Source organism: Pan paniscus, chromosome 1, assembly GCF_029289425.2.
Source record: "Pan paniscus chromosome 1, NHGRI_mPanPan1-v2.0_pri, whole genome shotgun sequence".
Classification (NCBI taxonomy): domain Eukaryota; kingdom Metazoa; phylum Chordata; class Mammalia; order Primates; family Hominidae; genus Pan; species Pan paniscus.
Window position 1 is genome coordinate 155337739 of NC_073249.2, and position 26645 is coordinate 155364383.

General features: G+C 35.1%; 1 protein-coding gene across 2 annotated transcripts in view; it reads left to right on the plus strand.

The window, feature by feature from the left end:
* NEGR1 (neuronal growth regulator 1) overlaps window positions 1-26645 on the plus strand; it is an 886690-nt gene that overhangs the window by 735493 nt on the left and 124552 nt on the right. The gene's annotated exons all lie outside the window — the stretch shown is intronic.

Below are 26645 nucleotides of genomic sequence, written 5' to 3' on the forward strand. Positions count from 1 at the left end.
GAAAAATTACTAAAGGAAAACAGAGTTAAGGAAGGTGTCTGGTTAAACAGATCTAATAATATTCTTGCTAAAGGCAGAACAAGTGATTACATATCACCTGGGGAAGATAAGCAATTAGGAATTGGATCAGATATCAAGTGATGATATGAAGAGTGAGAGATTCTCTCCAAACTAACTGAGCAAGATTCTTGCTACAACTGGGTGCTGCAGGGGCAAAAAGGACAAATGTCAAAGTTGAGGCCTATAGGGCTTAGGAGAAACCTGACTCTAGTTAGACCGAGGAAAGAGTCTTTGTCAATATATAGCGTATTCTAAAAAGAAGAAGAAGAAAAAAGACTATTTTTAATTAAAGATATAGAAGTTTTCACACTTTGGGCCCATGTTTTGTTACTATGCACATGAATATGAATGGATTATTTTTAGGCTCCAAACCCTTTCAATAGAAAAGAAGTTGTATTCTTTAAATGAAATTGCAGAAGAAACATTTAAGATCATCTTCCCAGGATGGCCAATGGACTTTATATCAGGTATAAAATCACATCAATTGGAGTCTCTGTGCAGCCCTAATACTGAAAAGGGTTTTGAAACTGACATCCTGGCCAGCAGGAAAGAGCACTGTGATTGATTAGCAATGTCTACCACGGGTGGGAAAGGGAAAACTAACAAATATATTATTTTCCCTGATTTAAATTTTTCATTGTATAGCTGTCTAAACAAAGTTAAATAATTTACCTAAGATCTTAAATATAAATAAGTGCAAGAAAAGACAAGACCTCAGGTATCCTGATTTGCAGTCTTTGTTTTTATATATCACACTGAATTTACCTGATTAAATTTTTTGTGTACATATTCATATACTGGAAACATTTGTGTGTATATGTACATGTATGGCTGTCTGAATATGCCTTCGAAACACTTAACCATATGAATAGTTCATTAGGCCATTATTTCTCAATTTCCTGTCTCATTATTTATTTAACAGTAAGAGAAAGTATGATTGAAAGTACGTACCCCAAAACTAAAGTGTGTTTGATTTTTGTTTCATAATTGTCTTTAATGGAATCTGATATTTTCCAGAAACTTTTAATGTTCACATTTTTGATGAAATGAAGATGACTGTAAAAGAATCATGCTTGCATTTTTGTGTTAAGCTAGGAGAAATTCCACTGGCAATCCCGATGGAATATGCAATGTTATTTAAGTACTTATAAACAATATATATAGAAATTCTTCTTAAGAGCATACAATGTAGAGTACCATACTATATAATACTAAATTCTTCCTATAATGCTGGTCTGAGAGACAACATAATGCCCATGATGTAGATGTTCTAAGTTATTCTTAAGAGATGCATTATACACTTAAAACAGTGAATACCTAGGGCTTATCTCATAGCTTGCCCAACTCGACCTTGCTCATAATTTGGCATGTTTCAGTGTTGTAGAAAGAAACTAAATTCCTTAAATCCTTTCCTACAATTTCACTGTGGCCCTTACCCTATGGGTAGATTTTCCTACACCAAGGAAAAATTGTGGTCCAATTTATCCTACTAAGTGATTTAGATAAGGAACAGAATGTGGATGTTAGGAGGGAACTCTCAGAAACTAGTCTAGGCTGTGGTCTCAGGAGCTAGTGCAGGGGCTGACCATGGCTACAAGGTAGTATATGGAAGGAAGTATGAATTTGTGGGCCTACACAGGTTTACAGCCTGAATGAGAGTGTGGATGTTCTATATCTGTGATCCTAGTGTCCCTGCATGAAGGGCTGGATTCAAGTCTGGAGCAGTAGACAGGAAAAAAAAAAAAATGGGTAAGTAACAAAGAAGTCAACTCTGAACCTTGCCAGGAGCAAGTGTGAGTTAGGAAAGATCCTTTAAAGAAATGCTGCTTCCAGGAAATGGCAGCACTGGGACCTAATAAGGGAAGGTACTCTTAAGTACACAACATAGTGTCAATTGTAAAATATTATGCCATTTATAGATCAACATAACTGAAAATATCTATGAGTGGCTTGGAAGGTATATCAATAAGAATGAGGATGAAATGATCATAGATGGAGAAGCTAATCTGTGCTGAACTTGGGGGCTCCTCACAACACATGAGTGGCAAAGGATGACGAGGCTAAAAAAACTCAAAGACTGTCTACTTCACCATTTGGACTTGGACAGTAGAAATGATTGTCCCACAATACTGTTAAATTCATAAAGGAATGGGTGATTTATAACATAGCTTACTTTTACCATTTTACCATATAAATGAGGAAAGAAGTATAGATCATTGGAAACATCCTTATTATTCAAGTGTGCACTCCAGATCCTGGTATGTAAGCCCTGGCACAGATTAGACATGCATTCAATAGATTTCAACTGAAGTTTATTGAACACTTGCTATATACCTGGCTCTATACTAGAAGCTTGTGCTTTCAATGGTAGTCAATTGCTGCCAGGGTCCCTCCTCTCACTCACCTAAGGGATATGAAATAAATATTTGAAAGAATCCATGAAATAATGTTATTCAGGCAAAGTAGATATTATATGACTCTCCACCTCTCTTCAATCACTGCTGAAATTCTCTATGCATTGCTTAAGAGCATGGGGCTTTGGGTTTTAACAAACCCAGGTTTAGATTCATCCAGTTTCACTACTTCTCAGGTAAATGACCTTGGAAGATCCCTTTACTGCACTGTGCCGTAGTTTCCTCATCTATAAAATAAATATGTTTTTTAAAAAGTATTTTAGAGATTCTAGTGCTTGGCCAGTTTTAGCTCTCCTCTCCTTCCAGAGGCATTTGGGAAGATTTTAGACAAGATCATGTGACTTTTTCTGACCAATGAAATTTTGAGCAATTTTGATCGTGGGGCTTCTGTGCCAAAGCATGGAGGAACCACTGCATAACACTCTTTCCCCACCAAGTTGAACAAAGATAACTTTTGTTCTTTCCAGATAATACAGTAATAAAACGGTTAATCTAGTCTCACAGGGATATACAAATATGCGTGTAGCATGGTAATAAATAAACATTTGTTATGTTAATTCCCCGAGATCTTAAGGTTAAGATCTGAAGTATTGTCTAATGTATTCTGACTAATATATAGGCCAAGGTTAGAGAAAATATTTGAATTGCTTAGCATAATGTTTAGGATATAGTAAGCACTCAATAAATGCTAGCCTTTGGCCTAGACACAGATGGTTTCTCTGAAAACATTTAATTTATAGCTCTGGTGTCCAGAAGGATAAAGTTGTAGACACTTCTCTAAGTATAAGAACTCTCCTGTTCTCAGTACAGGGAAACTATCAACCTCTATCCACACAGACTTATGTGAAATGACTAGCTCTTTCTTTTATTTAAATCACTGTACGTTGACAATATTTGCTGTACCAAAGGGGCTCATGTTATTCAGCTCTACAAAGTCGCAAATAATATATATTTGAAAACAAGTGGTAGCTGATGTAAGCACCAGATGGCTCAAACATAAAATCAAGGGAGCTGCTTTTAGCTCTACCCCAGGGCTCTTAAAGCCGCCTTCTCAGTGCTCCTTTATATGTTGTAGTTTATTTCTGAAGTGACAATAAAATTGGGAACGGCAGAATGGAAAGGAGCACCACAGCCTCGGCATGTTTTAACAATCTGCTATGCATATGAGATGAAACGTTGCCATCACTAGAATCAACAACATCTTGACACATGATTCAAACGTCAAGAATATCCAAGAATGTAAGATGTCTTTGAAACAGCGACAAGAAGCTGAAGTCAAATCCAGATTAGAGCCCAATGCCTAAAAGGATCTCATTTCCTTTTTTCTGAAGGTTGACAAGTTTGTAGAGCACAGTTTTAGCCTTCAGGACTGAACCTCTAAGAGATCCATTATTATAATTATTTGCATTTGGTGGCAGCATGGAGGGTGCCTCACTTAGTGTGAAGGTATCACAGTGAAGTGTTGTGCCCAAAGCAGCAGAAATGTTACCAGCTACAGAAAGGCTCACTGTGCCTACAGAATCAGCCCCATCTCCAGAAAATAAGTGATGGAGCTGTATTAGTTATGTTTTGATGCATAATAAATATCTCCAAATTGTGCAGCTTAAAACATCAAACATAATATCTCCGTTTCTGTGGGTCAGGATTCCAGGGGTGGCTTACCAAGGTGGTTCTAATTCAAGGTCTCTCATGAGACTGTAATCAAGATGATGGCTAAGGCTGTAGTTATCTGAGGTTTGATCAGTCCAGATAATTTGTTTCCAAGATCACTCAGGGTGGTTGTTAGTAGGAAACCTCAGTCTCCCACTATGTGGACTTTTTCATAGAGCTGCCCACAACAGTAGCCTTCTTCCAGGCTACTGATCAGACGTGGTGGGCAGTGGGTGAAGCACACAAGACACAAATCGCAGTGACTCTTTTAATTCAGAGCAAAGCTATATACCAGCACCTCTGTCACATGCCTTTGGTCAGATACACCGATCCCAGTACAATGATGTGAATACCAAGAAACCAGGATCATTGGGAGCCATCTCAAAAGCTGGCAACCACAGATGCCATGGCTGCATAGAACTGGCAAAGCAGTGCTCTCCCCTGTCTTCTTATTTTTCTCTGCTGGGTCAATTTTCCAAAATGTGCATGAAATCTTAACTTCTGTCTGGGGCCACAGTGATATGAAAGAATATCCTATTTATTAATCTCTCATTTTGTAAATATTTTGACATCTCGAAATATCTTTCTCTTTCTATTCTGTTTCTTTGGCGGGCTATTCTCATTTCTAATTTTCTTCAAATGACATTAAAGCTGCAATGTTGTGAGTCCAGGTTTTAAAAGACGTCCTCTCCAACAGGGAAGACACAAGAATAGACTGTGAGCAGAAACAGCCTATCCCTTTTTCACTCCGGTAACTTTGCTAAATTGCAAAATACACATGCTCTCATTTCCAATTAATTATCGCCTAACAAATACTTCCCAGTCTATTGTCTCTGTCTCTTGACAAATGAACAAGTTAGATGGGCAGTACCAGACAACAAGGGAAGGGACTATTGCTTGGAGTTGTCAGTAAAATCGGATTCAAAGAAAGAAATTTAGAAGAGGTTAATAGGGAGCTATTCATAAAGAGTTTTCCTCTTCCTACTTTAACTATATGGAAACAAAAACATCAAAACTTTCTGGAAGAAAAGGAATTTGGTGGACACAATTGTCCCCCAGTTCAATAAGGTCATAAGTGTTAGAAAATTTGTTTTAAAAATAAAAGCAAAAGCAACTTGAACAGTGATTAGAGTATCAAACCAACTTGCCAGCCTCTCTCTACTTTTACTTCATTATGGTCCATCTAAATTTGGAGCCTGATTGACTAGGAGCTAGAAAAGATATATAGAGGTGGCAACCAATAGGGCACCTCTTTATATAGGAAACTGACAGTAGATAATACAGGTCTTAACCTACATTGTTCTTGTTCCTCAAGTCCTGCAGGCTTTCTTTTCTACTCAGTCACACTGAGGGCCACCCCTTACCCAATACTTTATAAGAATCACTGCTTAAGTATTAAGTACACAGGCTCCAGAGTCCAGACCCTCTGGATTTGAACTCTGGCTATGGCACTTACTATCTGTGTCACTTTGTACAGGTACTCAGTTTCCATATGCCTAGTTTACTTTTCTTTAGTAATGATGATAATAATAGTACTGCCAACTTCTCTGGGTTGTTGTGAATATTAAAAGGGTTAATGTGTTTAAATCACTTAAAATTTTGTCTGGCATGTACTCAATGCATACATACTACTATCATCACCACTTTTAAACACCTATATGCCTTCTTTATTTTTTGGTAAAATTTTAAGTTTTTATGTTATCCTATATTTATTTTTATTTTAAATAGTTTGTTGTGTGCCCACTAGAAAGCATATGCTGTCTTATTTATCTTTGTACCCTAGCACACTGTATAATACTTGGCACATCATGGGTATTCCACCAATTTTTGAATGGATAAATGCATTAATTAATAGGTGCATCAAGTTGCTTTATTCTTCACTGTCAAATTTTCATTTTACCCTCTGTTGAGTGTGTCTGGAAATTGTTTTTGCCATGGACATTCCTTATGTATGTAGATTTCAAAAAAGGTTTGATCAAATCACCTTTACACTAACTATAACTGAACGCTGGTTATATAACTTTGTAATTAGAAAGACTTGTGACCAAAGAGCTGTTGTGTCAATTAAACAAAAATCCTAAATATTACTTTTCCTTCTGGTGGTTTACCTCTTGTCTGTTTATCAGACACAGATTTATTTCCACAGATATAACCATTTGAACCATAGAAATTGTTGAGCCATAATATTTCCAAGTTGGATTACATCATGGATATCATATATTTAGATTGCTAATTTTACAGAGAGGAAAGTAGCAAATGATGCCAAAATTACACAGCTAATTAGGATCTGAAATATAGAAATATATGCATGGGAGGAGTTAGAGAGAAATTCCATCCTCACCAACGCTAGAGTTATGCTTCAATGGGCTACTTCTCTACACACAGCCTGAGTTTTCCCCTCGGGCCTGAGTTCTTTCTATAGAGGCGGCTGCCAGTAATGCCCTGCTCCTTGTCGCTTATCAAATCCATAGAAAATAGAAATATTGAGAGATTTGGCACACAATGAATCATATTCTGAAAAACATCACAGTCCACACAGCTAAAAAAAAGGAAAAGAGTTAAGAATATGGCTCAAGAAGGGGACAGAAAGAGAGAGAGTTAGACAGCACAATAGACAGAGATAGAAAGACAAAAGATATAGAAGATGGTGGACAATCTACAAGACTGGATTTTTAAAAGGATATTGACACACTGAAATCAGCAAAGGGCATTGGCTTCCAAAGGAGTTTAATCACCTCCAATCTAGGAAAGTTCAGGAGAGCATTTCTTGCCTACAAAACCTATTTGGCAGTTGCCATGAAAGCCAGAAAAACTCCTAAAAAAGGAGGGGTATGTAGGTTACATCTACCTAAGAAGCATAAAGCACCCCTTGTTCCTTCTGTGGACTGGTCAAAGGCAGACAAACAGATCCTGAATTTCAAATATGGGACTTGTTCTCTAGGTCCAGCATGGGACCTTGTACCCCACACCACTCCCCCACTACTAGATGAAGGGCTTCGTTGGGGCAGTTCATTTTTTTGTTGTTGTTTTTGGTTGGGGGGCAGGCTGTTATCTCTCAGTCATCTAACATAGCACTCAGCATATAATAATTAATAGTCTTTCTGGCATGAAATAATGAATGAGATGCTTCATTAAGCCAGCAGTCAATCAGCTGCTATAGCAAGAGACCTGCCCAGGCAGTCAGGAAACCTGAATACTCATCTCAGTTTTAGGGGAGGAAAGAGCCCGGAAAGAGGTTAGGCTAAGTTGCTCAAGGCTGCAGAATTAACAATCAACAGGACCAGAACCAGGGTAGATTTCCAAGTTTCCATTCTTTCCACTGGACCTGCTGTGTTCTTATAAAGTAAAATGAACCTCAGTGGAATTATAAACTATTCTCATTGATACCATCTCATCCATAGCTACTCAGACTGCCTCTCCCCTGTCTCACCAACAATCTCCTATATGGGGCTGTCAGACAGGAGATAATTGTACTGTCTAATACTTAATGTGTATATAATCTGTTGAAGTTACATTAATAATAATACTAACTTTATAATGTTTTTTATGTGCCAGGCACTAAGATCTTTACAAAAATTACTAAAATCTTTACAAAAATTACTTCATTTTCACAATCACCTCATGAGGCAAGTTATTATTTTCCCTGTTTTTTAGGTTAGTAAACTGTAGCCCAGAGAAAGTATTTAATTTACTCAATGTCACACTGTGAGATAAAATAGGCAGATATTACTTAGATTTTCTCAGTGACAAAGTGGAACTCAAAGCATTTGTGACTAGACCAAAATTACCAAACTAGTAAATGACAGCACCTGTTCCCAAACCCAAGGTTTCCAGCTTCTATCAAAAATATGTTTTTTCTCCTATCACCCTTGCCCCTAGACACTTTTGATGCAAAACTAATATTAATTTAGCAAAAAATATATACTACTTAAATGATTTAGATAAATAAACATTAAACAGATATCACCTAAAACATATACTATTTCAGCAAATAGTTGAAATATTTAGTGAGCTGGAAGGAACGGAAAGCCTACAGGTTGGAGAAAATCTCAAAAGTGACTGCATTTCACAAGGCAGTATCTAGATAAGGTTGGTTTCTGGCAGTTGCCTCAATGAATACATCTTCCTCATACACAGCTGCAGGGGACAAGGAAGTCAAACAAACAAATAATGTTAAAAAAAAAGTTTTGACTTCATATAAGGCCTAAAACCTCATATGGTTTTAATGGCTAAACATTCTATCCAACTTAACCACTTAGTGCTTTTTCCTGGATTCATTTTCCAAGAGTTTAATGTTGTAGGCATAAGAATCACTTTCTTCACTGAAAGATGTAATTTGGTACAAGACTTGGTCATAACTGAGATTTTTCTCAAATGAATAAATTTAAGGGGACTATTAAAGTTTTTTATATTAATATCTACTAGAAGATCTAGACCAAGCAAAACCTAGATGTGTTGAGTTTGTTACCAGTTTGTTCTCTAAAATCAAACTTCACTGAAATCACATATTTCTTTTATGTATGTACAGTGAATTGTGCAATTAGGACACACTTAGGTCCAACTCATTATGCCCTCCCACATTATCTTTTCTTTCTGTTGATAAGGAATCATTTTGTAACTAAATAGCAGGAGAATAAAACATTTAAAAATTATGATATGGTCAGGAAAGCACATATCTTGGTCAGACTCTACTATTTCAATTTGCATAATAGAAACTGCTTTAACTTTTTAAGAAGGGTTTTATACGCAGATCAAACTGAGGCTTTTATTGGCACTTCGTAATAGAACTCTTACCATCTTGAGATCTGATATCAACTATGAAAATGTTTGGTTGGGGTGTGTGAGTACTACTCTCCATGAATCCTCCTGTTCCAGCAGATTTTGGGGGATTGTCGCAAGCACATGATGTAAGAATGTACAAATGTCCACACCAAAACATACATATTTGCAATTGTGTATGTGTTTTTTCATTTATCTAGTAAATATTTACTGAGTACCTACCATTTGCCAAGACTGTTTCAGTTATTGAGAATAAAATAGTAAAACAGTTCCTGGCTTTATGAAGCTTACAGTCTAGTGAGAAAGACAGGAACTACATAAGCAAAAGTGGTTTTTCATGTCATATATACATACTCATGTCATATCACATACACACACATATGTATGTGTATGTATGTATTCACCTTACATTCTGCTATATATACGTACACACAGTTGTACTTGTTCAGGTCAGTCTGAGAGTGGCAAATTTTTCCAAAGTTAAATGTGCTCCAGAATTGGTTGGATCAGGAAAAATTGCTTGTGGAGCTCTTAATCTTTAGTCACTTGCTCTCATTGCATCATGGAGTTATGAGGAGCAAATGTTATCATAGGAGTGACATTATGATACCACCTGCCCTGGCATATTGCTAAAAACACTTGGCTCTTGCTGATTTGTCATATTTAGAGTAATGTTGTTGTGGTGAAACATTGCAAAGATTTTCTTCGTCATTGTCACTCGACTGGGAGTGAAAAGGCCAGGCTTCTAATTCCATCCCTGCAGTATACTGGCTGTATGATTTGGGCATATCACTGTATCTGCTGGGCCCTCATTTTCCTTCTCAATAAGAGGAACTGATGGAATCAGAATACCCTCTAAAATTTCATCGGGCTGTAACATCCTCTGCCTATAGCTGGAATCATTTACCTTAGTACCTCTCTGTTCATGCCCTGTCGACATCTCATATTCTCAACAGCATTGCCTAGTACAGAATGTGCTGTTGCTAAACTTGTCAACAGGCTCGTACCAGCAAAGAATCCCTCTGACTTCCCCTTCTGGTGTTGTCTGTCACCAGCCTGGACAGAGCTATGATTCAAATATGGAAACTAAGGTTTAGTATGGCAGTTCTCAGAGAGGCTTTTTCCAACACCTTGACCGTGAGAGGTTCCCCGGCTTCATGCTTCTGAAGAACCTTGGACTTATTTTTCATAGTTCCTGCCATAGTGTTATCATAGAAGTACCTTGGACTTATTTTTCACAGTTCCTACCACCAGGACTTATTTTTCATATTTCCTACCGTATTTCCCACCAATAGTGTCAATTATGTAATTGTTTTGTTGTTTTTATTTATGGTCTCCGTTACAATACATTTTACAGAGAATTTCTTATTCACTCTTGTATCAACAGCACTTAGAATAGTGTCAGGAAAATGGAATACACTCAAAGGTGCATTGAAAAAGGAATAAATAAGTCCAGAATAATCTGATTTGTCAGTGTGGCAATGATCGAACAGCTCTTCTGTAGGAAAGCCTCCCTGGTCACCCTTCATGGCTTTGCTCCTGGCCTTTGGTATTTTTTCTTAACTGAGCCAATAGTACAGCTGCTCTTTGGCAGGCCTGGTTTTCTGCTGGCATTGGTTTCCCAGAAAGCTGCATTGCTGCTACATTGCTTCAAGTACAGCGCTGAGACAACTGTAATAACGCATATTCTGACAGCCCGTTCTGTTCCTGCTGTTCCATGTTGAATCTGTCCTTACTCACCTGGCTTACAGAAACTGCATGAAGTGAAACTTCATTTAATGCCTGTAACGCATGTCCCATAGCATCCTTCGTTGTCAGAGAGTTTGCCATTGTAGACCATTTCATGCTGCTCAGCAGGTCAACTTACTATTTATATATCCCCAAAATGTAAAGCCAATACTCCAGGGATATCTGTCTTCCACCCTCAAGCTGCCTTTTTATTACTTGTTTTCAGCTTCTTTATTTGTCAGTCGTCTAATATGTGCTTCTCAAGTAAGGCCTAAGCATGGCTAGAAATTAAGGGCTTTCTTCTATTATGTCAGAAATTGTGGACCCAGGTCAGAAATGAGAGATACAAAAATTGGTATCTCCCTGTATATGCCAGTCACTGTGCTAGACCTCTCATCTTGGATATTCATTTTTAAAAAAAATCTTTCCTACAATCAATGACCTACAAAATATATCACAGCTAGTTTATGGCAGAGACCTGCAACCAGGTCTGTCTGATTCTGATATAGTTTGGATATTTGTCCCCGCTTAAATCTCATGTTGAATTGTAATTCCCAGTGCTGGAGGTGGGGCCGGGTGGGAGGTGTTTTGGTCATGGGGGTGGATCCCTCATGGCTTGGTGCTGTCTTTGCAATAGTGAGTTCTCATGAGATCTTGTCTTCTAAAAGTGTGTGGCTCCCCGATCTTCACTCTCTCTCCTTTGCTCCCGTTCTCACCATGTGATGATGTGTCTGCTCCCATTTTGCCTTCCACCCTAAATAAAAGATCCTTGAGACCTCCCTAGAATCCAAGCAGATGCCAGTGCCACGCTTCCTGTATAGCCTGCAGAACCATTAGCCAATTAAACCTATTTTCTTTATAAATTACCCAGTCTCAGGTATTTCTTTATAACAATACCTTAACAGTCTGATACAGATTCCAAGCATTAACGACATACCTCATATGACTAAGTCTTAGTTAGAGTGCCGATTTGAATTTGCCAAATCCCCTTTTAGATTCAGCATGTCAAACTGATGAGTAATGTGTTAATCTGTGGAATGGGTGTCTCAAAGCATAGGGTCTTTTGCTAAGCCCTTGGAGATCTGTCAAAACTCCAGCCAAAACAAAAAAATCAGAAGCAATAACTAAAAGCCATTCCTCTCTATAATCATACATGAGGAAGAATTGGAAAGAGCTAACAGGTTGTAATTCAGTTCCTAGGAGTAATGAGGGTTTTCTAGGTATAAGGAAATAAACAGTCCGACTCTTAATTACCAGATGTCTAGGCCCTGCCTTTCTTTGCATGGCATCAATACAATGGACTTTTATAAACCTATCAGTTTCTGTTGGATTCTTGTTGTATCCTTGACCACATTCCCTTTATTTTTAGTTACATTCTAATTTGTATTAGAGAGAAAACCAAGTGAGTTTGCTGAAAACTGAGACGTTTATTCTTCTGTGATAATGGAAGAAAATAATACCACACTCTCATCAGATCTTTTCCAGAGATTAGTATCTACACAATTATGAAAGTCAGTCTTTAGCCTCAGAGTGCTGTATGAAATATTCACTAAAACCCAAAGTTCTTCAATGCGCTTTTGACTTACTGCTCTATTTACTGAAGTAGATAGAAACATACCTAGAAGTCTGGGATAAACATTTTGGTTGGTTGTAATCCATAGCCTGGACCAAAATACTTCCAAATCATTCTTTCAAATCTCAGCAGGTAGGAAAATATATTGGAGCAACTTTGAATATAAGTACAAAGTTATTTTATGAATTTTATTAAGCATAGAAATGCACCAGTTGTTATTAGTACTTCTTTTTTACTACAAACGATGTTTTTCTAACTCAAACCAGAATTGGCTTTTGATTAACTAAGAGGATTTTTTTTATTCAAAGTAGTTTTGACCTATTAAGTATGGCAATATTTATACTGTCTCAGGATATTTACCAGGATGATAATAAACACGCATCTTTTCTTAGTTTTGACATTGGACTTTTTCTTCAAATGAATACTGGAGGTACATATATACAGAGATACTTATAGGAACACTGTAATCCTTAGCCCTCTGTGAATCTTCCTTTACTCCATCATATACACACATCTACTCGAACACCTCCAAACAATAGCTGCATGTAGGGACAAAAAACTTCCTCTACAAAATAAATGCAGTCTATCTTGTGCATTTGTTAAGTCACAGTGAAATTTTGGTGGCCGAGTGCAGCTAATGTTTTCCTTCGTAGGCTTTCCTTTGCAAACATTCAGAAATATTTTTTGGCAATCTGTTTAATAGATTAATAGAAATGGTTTTCTTGAGGGAAAAAAATTACTTTTAAGGCTGAATTATATGATAGTCACTTACAAGATGAAATATTCATAATGCTGTGATGATTTTAAAGTAATTTCAATTAGAAAATAAGCTAACATTTATAGAGTGATGCTTATTTGCTAAGTGATTTGTATGCATTGTCTCATTTAACCTCACTACAATGTTGAGTGGTAGATATCATCATTATCTCCATTGAATAATTGCACAAACTTAGAGAAAATGAGTGGCTCCTAAGTATTGGAGCCAGGATTTGATGCTAAGTAAGTTTCCTCCAGAAACTCTATTATCAACCACTATGCTAAACCATCCTTTAAACAACAACCATGTGATGGAAACAAAAGTAACCTAGTGAAGTATTTGAACCAACTATTATAACCTATTAGTAATGTATAAGAAAAATGAAGTCTGGAGCTTCGGTTAGAGTCACACACCTAAGATCACCAGATGGGATGGAATCTGAGTCTTCTGACTTCCAGGACAGTGCTGTCTGTATTAGACAGTAATAACTTGTGTACTCTGATGTTAGCTATAAATACATGAATGTTCACAGATCATGTATTTCTTCTGCTTAGGGCAAAAGTGTGATTTCTAAATTGTACTACATGCACGAAGCCTCTGCTATTCCAGTGCTCTAAGAGGCTTGGCATATACTTTATGGGCCTTCTCATAAAGGTGAAAAGTAAGGGTAACCTTCTTTGCCTTCTGTGTCTAACTTAGCTCACAGTTTGTCTTCTGAGGCTTCATCAGCACTAACCTTGGTCATTCCAGGGCAACCCACTCTCATTCTACTGTGAAAATGACATTGCTTCCACTCCACAATGACTGGGAGTCAGAGCTTTCAGATGAAACCATGGCAACCAAAAGGATTAATTTCTGCTGTGTCTCAATAACACAATCATGTTATCTCTCAACAGTCTAAAAGATAACTCACACACACCTCTACTGTATAATAACATAAAGATAAAATAACAACCTAGAAACCAAATGTAACCTTCCAAAATACATAGAAATGAAGGGGTTTGATACTGAACAATTTTAATAATATATCGTGTGTGCAGAGTTATAAAACAATCATTAATGTAGTCTATAGAGAGGGCCATTACAAATGGTTCCTTCTTGTAACACATGGTTTCCTCAATACCTTGTTTTAATGGAATTTCCTTCTATCTGGCCAAAATTACATTTACTAAGGAAGTAAAATGTTATTTTACATGATACCTTATTTTCCCACATAACTATTGAAAATGTCTGTCTTGGTGAACTTCTCTTCACCTCTGTTTTATGTACAATTAAAACTATCCCTTTGCTAAGGTCATTCCCCACAGTAATGCAAATAGCCCACAGTGATATATTCCACCATTAGCCTTGGCATGCTCACTCTGATTCTCCACATAATAAGACCCATAAGAAAATCTCACTGAGGACCTTTACTGTTGCTCATCAGAAAAGCCTACTTGGCACCTCGTGAAGAATATTTCACTGCTTACAAGTTAATGACTCCAATGACAAAACAGGAGCTCAAAAACCAATCCATATAAAAACAACAAAGTTCTTGAAAGCTAAGTAATTTCTGGTTAAACTACTGTTTTAACAGAATAAGGGTTTACAAGTTCATGATGCTTATTTAATTGTATAATTCTGTTATGCTAACATCCTCTGAACTATCAGACGAGTTGTCCCTCTATGGCCTCAAGGCTTATACAGAAGCAGATAGCTGTATTTGGTGTTGGCTTAAAATGTGAGAACAAGATTGGAAAATTGTGTGTAAACTCTTTTGTCCTGCAAAGTCCATTATGATAGAAATCTCCAGGAATTAACATTGAATTTGCCTCTCTTCCAGTTTTGGTGACAAAAGCTACTCACTTATTAGGTACCTTTAATAAAAAGACCCTATTATTGAAAAAGCTACTAGTACTGAAGTCTTATATGATCCCTTGCATAGGAATGTCCCCATTTAAGTAATTATAGATATAATGAATGTTAATAGGATATTTCTTCTGGAAGGTAGAGAATGGGATGCTAAGACATCCTATCATAGTATTTCTCTCATCTCTACTCCTTATTACATGTGTGACTATGGGCAAGATATTTAATCTCTCTGTGCCCCATTATCTTATTTGTAAAAGGGGAATTAATGCTCGTATCTACCTCATAGTTGTTGAGGGGAGGAAATGAATTAATATATGTAAAACATTTAGGACTGTGTTTGTTACATAGTAGGAGTTAGATAATTCCCAGAATTGTAATTAATGTAATTATAATAATGACTTGTTACAACAGCTGTTCAATAAGTAGTTTCTGAAATACTGAATCAATGAACTCTGAATAGTATAAGGAAATCTATAGTAGATTTATTGGCTCTAGTTAGTTTCAACTATTACCTACAATGTATTTTCTCAGTAATAAAATATCATTATTTTCTTTAACAAAAGAGCTGACTATATTAAGTCAGTGGGATCATTCTGATCTGTTTAGAGATATAAAGGGAGAAAGTTTAATTTTAAATATTTCTTGGATGTGTTAAAAATACATGCCTGTAATTTGGCACAAAATTCCCATTTTAGGAGTGCATTTGTCCTTCACAAAAATTTTAAGATCTTGATCTATAAATTTATACTCTAAACTTTTACATGAATCAGAACTGTTAAAAATACTCTGGATTCTATAGTTATCTTCTAGCAACCAATATGACTCCCAAAATTGTCCTAGTCCATTTATGTTGCTGTAAAGGAATACCTGCGGCTAGATAATTTACAAAGAAAAGAGTTTTATTTGGCTTGTGATTCTGCAGGCTGTGCAAGAAGCATGGTACCAGCATCTGCATTTATGAGGTCTCAAGTTGCTTCCACTCATGGCAGAAGGCGAAAGGGACCCAGTGTGTGAAGAGATCACATGGCAAGAGGGAGCAGGCCTAAGATTCCCGGCTCTTTTCAACAACCACTTCTTGTGGGAATAGTGAAAACTCACTCACTCCCGAGAGAATTTCATCAAGCCATCCACGAGGGATCCACTTCCGTAGCCCAAACACCATGGGCATCAAATTTCAACATGGAACTTGGTGAAGCAAAACATACCATATGCAAGCCGTGGCACAAATAATTACCCTAAAACACAATATATTCACCATGTTATAATTGGAAAAAATCAATGTCTACATCGTAGGTAGAATTTTGTTAATTATATAGTTTCCTTACTCATGCCATTCTTCTTTGCTTCTACTTGGTAAGGTTGAATTTTCCCTTAAGTCTAACAGTCTACTTAATTTCTTCTTCATTGTTTCATATGCAAATTTTTTCATTCACTTCTATAAGTAATAATAAGAAATGACTACATTTACTCACTCTCACTTGGTTGTTTATATAAAGTACAGTGTCTTTAATCCTTCCAAACCCTGTAAAATAGGAACTGTTATCCAAATTAGATAAATGACGACACTAGGGGTTGGAGAGATTCATTAACTTGCTTTCTGCCATGCAGTGAAATAATTAGTTAGGTTTAAGATCTGATCCCTATTTTATCTGAGTCCTTTCTAACTCACTGAACTATCTCACATCAAGGAATCTAGCTGACTGTCATCATCTACTGCCTGTAGCACCAGCTTTTCCAAATCTCTTTGTTTTGATCTCACTTTGGTTTCTCTTCTGCTTCATCCTCATCTAGCCCTGTGTGCAACCATGAATCTCCAACTCAACCAACTTCTCTATTCTCAATTCTTGTGTTACATAAAATTACCTCACCAGGAATTCTACTTTATCTTGGCCTACGTGGGGAAAAAAATCTTGGATTGACTGTGAAGCTGAAATTATAGAGTGGATCCTGCACGCAACATAATTTTTTATGCAGTAAATTCCTGTATTCTTTTAAAAGCCTTTCTATGAGACAATGTGGCTTTACATAAGCAATTTAGCTCTACATAAGCAAGTACAAAGAAGAGCTTGGTTCATTGGGATAGCTATTTGTTTCTACTATCCTTTTATTGAGATAAAGTTGTAGTTGTATGCCACCCGTCTTTTTCAATGAACTCTCAAATCAGCATTAGAAATTCAAAACAATGGGAGCCAAACAGTCGAGGAAATTGAAGATCACATGTCCAAGTGATCTTCTACCTTTCAAGCCATTTTATGCTTTCATTTTTTTGAATTATAAAATGTTTTCATTTGAGTGCATACTCTATAAATTACGATGTATTATATAGCATTAAACTAATTTAACATAAATTTTAATTATTTTGAAGTTCATTTTTAAAAATAAAAGTATAATAGTCACAAAAAAATTTTAAGAGACTATTGCTAGCCCACCAAAAGAACAGTGATCATTAGAACATCATTTCTCTGATATAATTTTTTATTTAAAATTTTGTTAAATTTTTATAAATAATGGAATTTGGGGATAAGAATGCTCTCACGTTTTGAAACCTGACATTTTATAGTCAATAAGCCCCATGAGGCCTGGCATTTCTAACTGTTTTATTAGCTCCTATGATTTCAGCTCCTAGAATATTGCTTAACACATACAAGGAATTTAAATATTATTTGTGAATATAATAATTGCTATCCTTGCAAATGGAAAATGGAATAATGCTCACATCGTTAAGTAGTCTAATACAGACTCTCCTTAGTAAGATTCTACTTCTCAATAACAACAAATTGCAATGTCTGATAGATGACTGGACTTTTGAATTTTTAATTGTAGCTTGTTATGCAATTAATTATTTTCCATTTGAGAGTATCTTTCTTCAAAAGTATATTCTTTCATGCCAGATCTGTTGTAACTTAGACTATGATCCTGTTGGCTGTCAGCTAGGCAGCATGATCCATGGCCCAGAACAGTCAGAAAAGGGCCCAAAGAATCAGCCCTGCAGAACGGGACACATGTAAATTTTAGTCTCCCACATACCCACAAAAGATGTCTTTTGGACAGCTTATTTTATAACTACTGCTAAACTAGGGTTCTATTATTCAAACCAATAGTTCGACTAAAAAGGAAGGAATGTGAGTTCACTATTAACTGGAATTGGTCATTGCCACTGCCTTTTCAGAGAAAAACCAAGAGTTCCAAAGGGACTGGAAATTTTTTTTAAAGAGGGAGGGGTTGTAGTTTTGTTTGTTTGCATGTTTTTTGCTCAGCAACATTTCTTGTATGTCATGGGAACATAGTTTAACAGAGGAGAGTCCCAAGGCAAGATTTTACATAAGAATCTTTGCTTTTACTTCCCACTGCCACACTCGCTGTGTGAAGTTTTAAGACTCTAATCTGGTTTTCTTACTATTATAGAATTTCCTTATTAACTAAGTTAAAAAGGAGTAGATTATTTATGTGAAATGAGTGCTGAATTAAGGATCTCAGGCTACTACATTAGAGTTTCTCAAAAATGCAATGTTTTTCTGGTATTTGCTTTATTCCTTATGAAAAATTGTTAATATCCTTTAGCATTGCCAGTGATGGTGTTTAGTCTTTGTATCACTGGTACTTTTATTATCACCATCATTTAACACTTCAAAAGAAACAATTCTATTAAGAAGATAAGTTTAAAAATAGAAATCTTAAATACAACTATATACATTGTTTAAAATACCATAGAATTTATTTGTTAGATATTTGCTGGAAAATTATATTGATATTCCACTGACACAGATATCCTTTGATTTGCCTGAGACATAGCCAACAGTGCCTTGTAGACACACAAATATATTCCAGGTAATTTAAAACATGTACATGTTTGTGTGTATATGTGTGAGATGTATAGGGATATGTGCATGTGTGTGTATATTTACTTTCTACACAAAAACATAAAAGCAGATATAACTGGTCCTCTATGTGGCCAAGTTTGGAGGTATGTTAGTGAATAGTGAGATTTTATCTTTGAAAAGTTATTTTGGGGCAATTTGAGCTTTATCCATGATTTTTATTTATAGAACATATTAAGAAACAACATGATTGAAAGACTTTTTAAGGAACTGACATCCTCTAAGAGGAAGACATTCTACATGTAGGTTTTAATATTTTACTATAAGAAAACCTTATAAACTGTTGATTGGGAATTCTAAGGGCATGTCTTTAACCTTAGCACAGCAGAGCTTGATGCTATAGTCTAGGATATGGAAATGACTCCTAAATGTTGCCTCAGAATGAAAGATGGCCTAATATCAAAGTCAGTGATGGGGTGTTGTGTAAACCTCATAAAATTGGATTTTGGTCAATTGTGTCCACGGTCAGGGAAGTCTTCATATCAAAGACCATCTGTGTATATGTTGCATGACTGTTGATTGTCTCATGAGTGTTTGTCTTTTATGTATGATTAATACACAAAATGTTTTTCTTTTCTTTCCTTTTCCCTTTTTGTAGAAATTATTGAACCTACTACCTCTAGTCCTGTCACAAGTCCAGGTCAGTATCCACATACATTCTCAAAGTATGTCTGGGTACTTTTCCATTAAACAAGACCTTCTCATCATTACAGAAATAAACCAAGTTGATTATGGGCCGCATGCTTGCGGTACTGCTCTAATGTCTGTTACTTGTCCTCGTCTATCTGTGATATGTCCTCCTGTTGGATTTTGTGATCTGACCCTGATTTGAAGTTTACGTCTTTGATTTCATTCTGTAGGGCATATGCGGTAAATATGTGTCACGTTGTAGAATAGTTGCAAGGTGATTAGCTTCTGCAATGCCTTTGCAAACAGAGCTGTAGAGAGTTTACAAGGCTTTTGGAGTAGCTATTAAAAAACTATTTACTATGGCTTGGTATTCCATTGTTATAAAATCATTATGAAGCAAGAAGGTATTTAGTGCTTCTAAAAGGAACAATAGCTAGGGGAAAACCTATACTTCTACTCTTGCAATATTATAGTAGGAGATTTTGGTCTCTTGAAACTATCAAGTTAGAGGACTTATTTCAGTTGTTGGGCTTTATTTTCAGATTGTTCCTAATTCAGCCACAAATACTCTGAAAAGATAGGCCATTGCTGTTAAGTGTGTTTTTAAAAGTTGTTTTCAACTGTGAACATTTCTGAGTGACATGAAATCGAGATAAAAGCAATTGATATTAGAAACAACCTTTTTCTCGTTATATAGGAATTTAGCAGTTCATTCTGAATGTTGGCTGCTGGCTATTTAAAGAAGAAAGTGGAAATGCTAAAGTTATTCAGCTTTGAAAAGTTCATAGGGATTTCTTGTAACTGCTGAGTTAAAGGATTTGTTGGTGCTGCCTACACATAAAGAGGTATAAGTTAGTTAAATAGTTTTTTCTCCTCTCATTCCAGAAATGGCACTAAATTTTAGTCTAAAACAGGATTTGCTGATCTGAGAAACTGAGTGTTTTAGAAATGAAAAAAAAAATCTATCTCAAATTGTAATCAATCAAAAATGCTTTAAATTGCTTTAGATGATTATGAATTACCCCCACCCCAAAATGAAACATGTTTGAGCAAGTCTATGATTATATATTTAAAGAATCTCATAATATAACGCTTTCTGGTCAAATTATAGAATACTTTTTCATAACCTCTCAAACTGAAGCATATTGAGTGGTCTATTTAAAATTATTTTATAGTTAATGCACACAAAGTTTAAGTTTCGTGATTAATAACAGTTTCCCATTTTACAGGGGCTAGTCTCTCAAAGTTGAGCGTCATATTAATATAATTAGAACCAGTCATCATGGGAATCTAATTTTTCTTTTAACTTATAAAGACTTATTAGGTGTGATTCCTACTAATGCCTTTGTCCTCTACAGATTAATATAATCTCAGGTTCATATGAGATCATAATCTTGCTAGTAAACTTTTTGATCTTCTTTTCTCTATCACTTTTAATGAGGATATTAAGTAACTTCCATATAGCTATGTCACCTGATGGGTTAACGTAAAGATTAGATAAGTTCTTACTTTCCTTTTTTGGCCATTGCCCTAATTATTGGTTGAAGTCCTCATAAATTAAAAGGACACAGTACCTTTCTTATCTACTCAAACAAAGAATAGTAGAATGCAAAATATTTTAAGAAGTGGTACCTAGTGGCATCCAGTAATAGCATATTTTCTGACTTCATGTTTTTGGAAAAGGTTTTATTGGGAATAGGTATAGTGAGATTATTTTTTCAGTATGTTATTTATATCAAAAGATCTTTCCATGGTTGGGCTTCTTAGAAAAAAATTCAAGTCAAGTTACTTAACCACTCTATACTCAGAGTTTCCATTTGTAAAATGGGGTGGGTGTACAATAAGGATAGTACCTAGTACATGGAGTTATTATGAAAATTGAGTAAGTCAATATTGGTAAAGTAACTATAAGTGTTCCTAGTACATAGTATGATAGAAGTGTAGGTTAAATTTGGGGGAAAAATACACACACACACATACACACACACCTCCTCATGACACCCAGATATGGAAAAAGTTTACTAATGTGCTTAAGGGCAAAAATTTGGACTGCTTAGCCTTTCAAGCACTCTGAGACATAATAATTGTTGGCACGACTTCTAAAATGCCCAAGCAGCAGCCATTATGTCCCAGAATTGGTCAATATGTTGCTAGGGTTAAATGTTTGGAAACTATGAATGTGTGAAAAATAGTCTAAAATTGAATTTCTTAGCACCACAATCTTTAAAAAAAGATAATATAAACTTTTAGAAATGATTATTGTAGGAAAATTTAATCAATACGTGTTGAATTGAATTGAAAGATAAAAAACAAGTGCAGCTATAAATGAAACTAACCCTTCATTAATTGTGAATTTGTTGAAGGCCTCCAGGGAACAGTTTGGTTAGGCAAGGATTTAAAGAGTATGTGGTTATAGCAGGATTGAAAGAGTGGTATAAATGATAAACAAAAGCTTTTAAAAGAATGTGCAATCTGCTGAGCAAGATACAAAGGAGAAGGATTTGGCAATATATAACTAAGCAAAAGAACATAAAGGCAGGTGGGAAAATAATTTACTCTGTGAATAAAATCAAACTACTCAAAGTTCCAGTTGTTTCAAACAAAGCTTTAAAAAATGTTATCCAAATGAAAATAGTAAATGAAAATTCTCACAAAAGTATTCAGGAGATAATAAATATTAGATTTGCAAACTACCCCATTTACTGCTTCTACATAAGTGGAAAAAGAGAATGTAAAATAACTCAGCACAGATCTCATATTTCCTAATATTACTGCCAGAGAGTTAAAGCAGAGATAAAGTGGATATAGTTATGAAAATATTGGACACACTGAAAATAGATTGAAGTAAGTGGATTTATATCATTTATGATCATAAGTTCTGAAGAAATGAAGGTCCTGAAGTCATAACTTATGCTTTATATATTCTTGACAAGTCAGAATCTGTTTCAAATGAAGGGAATGAAAATTGAATTATTAACATCATTATTCAAGAAAAGGCTATGAAATATAGTATGTAATAAGAACGAAAGAAAACTATTCTTTCATTAGTCTCAGTCTCAGTTTGAAAGGTAAGGGGCGTTTTTCACAATGAATGAGATATATGGTGAATTAGCAAATTCATACTACCTTTATTGTAATTGTTGTGCTGGACTATAAGTTATTCTGGACAATGGTCATCGAGCTAAAAATGCCTACCATCTCTAACTAAACCAGTATGATCTTATTAAATGACGTAAATCATTTATATTTACTTTTTGAAAAAAACAAACACACATTCTTGAGATCATCTTCGAAGTGTATTTTAATATTTATGTTGGACTTTTATTTTAAAGAGTGGAAAGGAGCTTAAGGGTATCTACTCTGCATAAAACAAACTATTAATCCTAAAATTATTTATTGGGTTGCTTTGTGTAGCCTGTCTGTCTGAATACATTACACAAGTAGTCTGTGACCTTGATCCCTGCAATTCAAGACTGAACTTCCCAATCTAGATTAAATTCACAATAATGCCCTAATGCTGGTTTTATATTCCTAGGTCATAATTATCTCTAAAGCATCAAGGTAATAATCTAAAAAGTTAAAATTGTAGTCCTACCAGTATTCACTTAGCTTCATATAGATTCAAAACATTTAATAAACATTAATTCGGCAAACCATTTTTAGTCTATAGGCAGATGATTAAAATTAAATATTTGTTTAATGCACCGCAAATACCCCACCTAGCATCTGTCCTTACTTTGTCCCTAGAAATAATCTTTAGCAGTCATCAACTAAAAATTTTTATTCTGAAAATAATTTAATCTTTAACTGAATGCTGTTGTTATTCATAGTAAAAAAATGCTTTATTTATGTGTCTTTAGACAAATGGAGAAGTAGTTTTGAAATATGATTCGTCTATACCTAAAAATAAACCAAAAAAAGTCAATGTAGACTCTTAAGTTGGACTTGTACAGCGTCACTATTTTAAAATGGCTATCATTAAGCACATTGTATTTATGGGTGTTTTAAGATCATTTTTAAGTTTATGAAACAATCTAGTTCCCATTGACAGTCAAGGGAAAAAACCGAAATAATTGTTTTTTTACCAAAGGTCACTGAGCAAGCATACAGCCAAACCAATATTGAAATGCCTACAGCTATATCATCAAATGTTTGCCTCATTTTCAACAACAGAACTGTTTTTGAAAAAACAGAACTTAATGTTTGTAAACTGAATTATTTAAATTCACCACAAGATACCACATTATGTAAAGAAATTCCACTTTAAATTGAATAAATGCTACTGATTCATGTACTTAGCAAATAATTTTTCACTTTGCTAGTTTACTGTATTTTGTTAAAAAGGAAAATGTCTTTGTTTAACTTACCCCAGGAAGATCCATTTTCTATTTCCTGTGAAGGATATAGTTTGTCATTTAGCAAAACTTTATTGAGTAACAGCTGTATCAAGCACTGAGTACTAGGAGCATAGGTTATTATCTTAAAGGTGTTTATAATCTATAAAAGAGATAGGCATATGTATAACTATCCATTACTTAATATGATATATTCTATAGTTTCATACTAAAGAAAAATCAGACAATTTTGCCTGGGGGAAATCTTCACATATATGAACAGAATCTTCATGGATTAGGTATAGTTAGCAAGAAATGGGAGTACCATAGCAAGCAAAAACTTAAAAAGTCAAAATGGTAGAAAATGTAGAAGACTAGGGGTAAAAACTGACTTAATTTCTATATCTTTATTATCTAATACAGTGCTTAGTATTTAGCAGGTCTTCCATGTATGCCAGATGATTTCAGCAAAAATGCTGAACCACTTAGCAAAGCGTTTGAACCAAAAAAATGAATACAGAAGTTAGTTTCCTGACAAAAGCTACGTAACACTGTTTGCTTTACATTGGGTTGTGTCTAACTTTCATCATTTAAAAAACCCATATAAGAGAAGACAATACAATAAAAAACAGAATTAATTTTCTACCAAAATTAACTTACTACCAATATTCACTCTCTTGTGATTTATAGATAATAGAGGTTTCTAAAAATACTTTTTATGCTAGCATTTCCTATGGTAATTGAAATAGGATAATAAACAACCTTTTAAAATTGTATCATCAAGTTCTATGCTAAAAAAAAGTCCAATTGTCAATAGATTATCTTTCCTCCATATGTGAATAAATAAATTAGTGAATGAATGCTTTAGAAAACCCATAAGTAATCCACAGAAGTAAAGCATAAAAGGAATCTCATAGATTGTGATAGTGTACTCTAATAAAACTCATTCGGGAATAGAGAGGGGTGAAAATATTCAACTATCAAATAATCACACAATAGCAAGAAGGTTGGGTAATTTATCTATTTGTTTACTAAACAAAATTCGAAAATCTTAATGACTAGACCAGATGCATATGCCTGATTACCCATGGATGGATGGATGGATGGATGGATGGATGGATGGTGGTTGGATGGATGGATGGATGGATGGTGGATGAATGGAAGACACACTTATTTGTGGTTCATAGAAGTAGAGCTTTAGAAAAGTAGGGAAACTGGTGGAAGTTGGGAGTAAGTCACCTTCTGTGGTTTCTGTCAGTTCTCAAAAAATTATTGAGCATCTGAATGTGTGAGACACTGAACCATGCATCAGAGATGCAAAAGTGATTGGACCACTATTTATTTTTGTGAATCTCACATTTCAATGAATGAGAGGGACATGAAAACAAAACAGATTTATGTAATACAATATGTGCTATAAGAGAAATATGTGTAATGCACTCTTCAAACTCAGATATGGCTTTAAAAATATCATAAAAGGCTTTCTAGAGGATGTGATTCATGAATTTGTTAGTTTAGGCAAAAGCCATTCTAGACAAACAGTTCAATGTGGACAAAGGTACAGAGACATAGAAGAATATGGTGTGTTTGAGGGAAACTTCAAATAATTTCTGGAGTGTAAACTGAGCAGAAAGTGCAGTGAGGCTGAGAAAGTAGACAGGCTGGATCACTGAAGGGTCTTGTGTTCCTTGCTATAAGCTTGATCTACTTACCCGTAGGCATAGGCTGATTATTAGGCTTCCTATGTAACTCTGAGAGTCAGGATCAAGGTCTAATTAACATGAATAAGACGGGCATCAGAAAAGGTTATTATATAATGCCAGGAAAGAAATGATGAAAACCTCATATGTGATAGTGATAGTAGGAAGGAGAGAATGGAACTGATTCAAGAATTATTGCAACGGCAAACATATCAGGGCTTACTTGTTGATTTGATTCTGAGGACAGGGAGAGAGTGAAACAAGGATGACTCCCACCTCTCTCTGTGGGTGGTGGGGTACCAACCGAGATGGGGAAAATACCATAAATGTCATGCCAAATGTCTTGGACTTTATCCTGTTGTTTGGAACAAAAGATTCAGTGTTTTATTTTACTTTACACAGGAGAATACTATTACTGTGTATACTGTGCAGACATAATTCTGTAAAAGTAATAAGAAAGGTAAGAATGAGAGTGAGGAGGCATCAAGCAAAGTCTATTATTACAAAACTTATTTTAAGGTTTGTAGGGTTTTTTCCTAATTTAAAATAATCAAGCTTCCATTATTCTCTGATTGTTAGAGTGTAAAAAATTTAAGACAGCTCAGAATATATTTCAAATTCCAATTAATATGCCTGAATATAATGAATTCAGATATTAATTATAATTATCCATAATTAGTTGATTAATTTCCAGATAAAAGTATAGCAGAAAACCTACGATGCAATTTAGAATATGATGCTCATTATTTAAAAAGATAAAAAAGTAGGTGCTTTCTAATCTCTGTTTCTCACTATTCAATTCTTTCTTCCTTAACATATCTTCAGCTCTGTCTCAAAATATTATTTTAGGCTATTTGGCTTATGATTTACTCTCGGCTCAAAGTAACATGCCACTAAAGATATAGATCAATGCTTCAAAGTCAGGCACCACATGTACTAATCACAAGTATTTAATATGTTAAATCAAATGATTATTATATAGCATAAGTATTAAAATGACTGATGATTACTATTACTCTGTTTTATATACATAAAACAGACATAAATGTAAGTCCTTATTAAGTATATAGCAAGTATCTTGTACTGTCTAATTATAGAGTGGCATCACAATTACCAAAACACTTAATACCTTCCATTATATTTGGAGGTATGTGTCTGCTACAACTCTAGATTGCAAGATTCTTTAGGACAGGAAACAAGTTTTTTGTTCCTTGTTAAAAAATCATTCTCTGTACAGTGTCTGAAAGAGTGAGTGAAGCATGGTAAGAACTGAACTCACTGCATAAATGCA